Source organism: Odontesthes bonariensis, chromosome 2 (assembly GCF_027942865.1).
Source record: "Odontesthes bonariensis isolate fOdoBon6 chromosome 2, fOdoBon6.hap1, whole genome shotgun sequence".
Lineage (NCBI taxonomy): Eukaryota > Metazoa > Chordata > Actinopteri > Atheriniformes > Atherinopsidae > Odontesthes > Odontesthes bonariensis.
The window spans coordinates 37,157,083-37,160,272 of record NC_134507.1 but is presented as its reverse complement, the minus strand read 5'-3'; the positions used below and the strand labels follow the sequence as shown (position 1 = coordinate 37,160,272).

General features: G+C 42.5%; 1 non-coding gene across 1 annotated transcript; it reads left to right on the top strand.

Annotated features, from left to right (window-relative positions):
* Positions 1-325: 325 nt before the first annotated feature.
* trnak-uuu (transfer RNA lysine (anticodon UUU)) lies at positions 326-398 on the top strand. Its single transcript has one exon. It is a non-coding gene; the product is annotated as a tRNA-Lys (tRNA).
* The last annotated feature ends 2,792 nt before the right edge of the window (positions 399-3,190 follow it).

Here is a 3,190-nt window from a genome sequence, read left to right as displayed (position 1 = left end):
GGAGGCAGCAGCATGCTGAGTTTGTCTGAACTCTTCCATCTGTCTGATCCCACATTATCCCAAAGCCTGTGAGCTTTTCCATTCCTGACCACACAGCCCTCACACTGTTCTGCTGCAGATAGTTTCCCACCGACTTGCTCTCTTCCTTTTTTCTTCACACTCCTCCTTAACTCCCTGTTTCCCTCCATGAAGGCCTTCTTCTTTATGCTCAGTGGCTGCAACACAAGTTCACATCAACCAGGCATTTGTTCAGAAAACAGCGTCACAGCTTTGGACTCAGGAAGTGTTTCAGATGTCAGCTGTCACTCAGACAAGCTTTCATAGGGCCTGGATAGCTCAGCTGGTAGAGCATCAGACTTTTAATCTGAGGGTCCAGGGTTCAAGTCCCTGTTCAGGTGTAGAAATGTAATCTCCCATTTAACCTGTACTTCCCTCTATGCCTGCACTCTGTTTCTACACTGTCACCTCTGACAGAGCCTGGCTGATGCTTATTGTTAGCTGCATCGTTATATCCTCATTTGTAAGTTATATAAATATATATATAAATATATAAATAATATATAAGTTATCTAAAATACATTGTTGCTCAGTTTTCCTCTGAGCCACAGAGATGGTCAGCTCTCATTGTGTCCAATAACTGCAGCTTCTAAAGTGGATTTCATAGCACTGCTGCATCTCTGACAGTTATCAGATCATTTGGGTGGAAAAACATACATCACAACCCTCTGAATCTGCTTTCAGTCCCACTTGAACAGTCTCTCACAGTTTCAGACACAAAATGTGTCTTTTAGTTTGAATCTCAGCTGATATCTACAACAACTGTAGAGGGACTCATATCATTTCACCAGCTGGTGTGATAAACTTACAGAAACACCTCAGGAGCAGCACCTGGGATCTTTTGGGAGAAAAGGGGATTCTCTCCATGCTGATAGAGCTGGTGATAAATGAGTTTATGGATCCTACATATTACACAGTAAAACAATGATAAAGGTGCTTTCTGAGCCTTGACATTTTTTTCTTTTATTAGAAAAATGTTCCAAATTTGAATCCCATGGAGGGAGCCAATGAAGTAAAGATTGATGCATAAAAGCATTAAAAACCTCTCCTGTAAGTTCTCTGTTCAAGTTTTATTTAGGTTCAGCTGCATGTTTCTCTTTATTGAATCTTGAAGCCCTCATAGATCAGTCTGATCCCAACAGAAGTCTTGCAGGTTTACTTGGTTGCTGTAGTTCACTAAAGCAGGACTCTGAGCAGGGCCCTCCGCTAACAGGCTCCTCTCCTTTAGAGCCAGTGACAGGGTTGGCTATGGGAGGTGGCGTTGCTCTGTGCTTTAAAGAGCAGGCTTTAATCCACCAAACTTCAGTTGCTTTATGATCTGCTTTTCAGAGGATTTGTAAATGACTAAATAAATAACACCACTGACTAAACCTTCAACTGAACCTGAACTAAGCAGAAGTTTGACTGGTTTGGATATGGTCAGGATCACACTCATTGGACACATAGAAGATCTGATTTACTTCCTTTACTTCTTCATTTGCTGTTCTGAGTGACACAGAAGACGGGATGGTGAATGAAGAACTGCAGCTAACATTCTTCACAGAGCTGGTGTGGACAGGGGAAGATGATATTCACTGTTGAGGTGAATGGAGACGGTTCTGTGTTGGATGTCATGTAAACATTCCTTTCAACACCCCGACTGATTCATTATGGAACTGCTGCCTGTGCAGAAATCAGAGCAAAGGGTTCAGTGGAACAGTTTTTCTGCACAGAAAGGTTCCTAACTGAGTTCAATAACAGGAAAAGGTCAGAAATCATGAATGTAAGGTGATGTGTTTCTGTATTTTATAGGTCAAAGTCCAGAGAGAAGAGCTGCAGGACAGCACATCTGAGTGTCTGGAAGAATAGCTCAGACTGTTTGGTGAATGTTTTCAACCTCAGAGGTTCTGGGATCAAAACTTATGACTCAGTGAAGTTTCAGCTCCAAACACTAAAAATACAAATTGAAAAACACTCCAGAAACATCTTCAAGTGTGAAGGTGGCTTGGTGAGTTTCACAGAGACCATAACTTGCCAGTGGTCCAACAGCTGGTTCAAATCCTGCCCGTTATCTTCAGGATAACTTTACATTCAATGGAGCAAACTCTCCATCCTTCCATTTGCTTTACCTGGTTTCAGGGGGACTGGAGCCTATCTGCCACAGAAACTCATCAACATTTCAATCCAACAAGTCTGAAGCTAAATGAAAAACTGCAGCCCCAGATCAACGTCAGCATGATATAGTCTATGTCAAATGCAGAAACAGTCCCTGTTTCCCTTTTTGGAACTTGTCCTGCTTCTGAAGAGTGCAGACGTGTCTCTGCTTCCTCCTGCTGCTTGTTGCTTTATTTGCTTTTAAATCATTTTACTTCTTTCCACAAGTCTTGGATATAATTTTATTATTTTTCTTTTAAGTGAACCAAGACTTTTTTAACCATTTTTATCAGAAAGTCATCTGGAAACTGTCGTGTGGAAATTCCGTTGCAGCTTCCTGCTTTTGGAGGAGCTCAGCTAACTGAAGCTAATTAGCAGCAAGATGCCTCCCTTTTCCACTGACGATTACCACAAGCTACTCCAGAAGATAGCAATACTGGAAACAAAAATGAATCGGCTTGAAGTGAATGTGGAGATAAATGGACAATATGGGAATGAAACTACTCTGCCAGTATCCCAAAACACTGAAAGGGAGCAGGCTAACAGGAAGCTAACCGGCACCACCCAGACACGGCAGGAGCCTGGTGTAAATGGAAAATATTCAACCAGTCCTCCCTGGAACTCCTTTGGTGCTAAGCCAAAACACTACAAATCGCCTCCCTCAGATGTGGGAAGACGGTTATCAGGCAGAACCCAACACCTGGAGACCCACAATGACTCCGAGTGGCCTGCACTATCACACAGGAATGTCTCTACCCCGATACCAAAGAATAAGCAACGATGGACTGAGACCACCACCAAAACCAGGAGTAAATTGCCAGCAAGAAAAACACCAAAATACTCTGTTTTAGTAACGACATGGTGTCTGATATCTCAAAGAAGATCCTGGACATTGTTGCTGAGCATCCGACACTGAAATCTCTCATCATACACACAGGAGCCCTTGATGTTGTGAAGCAACAATCGGAGGTATTAAAACAAGACTTTATGGACCTGGTAA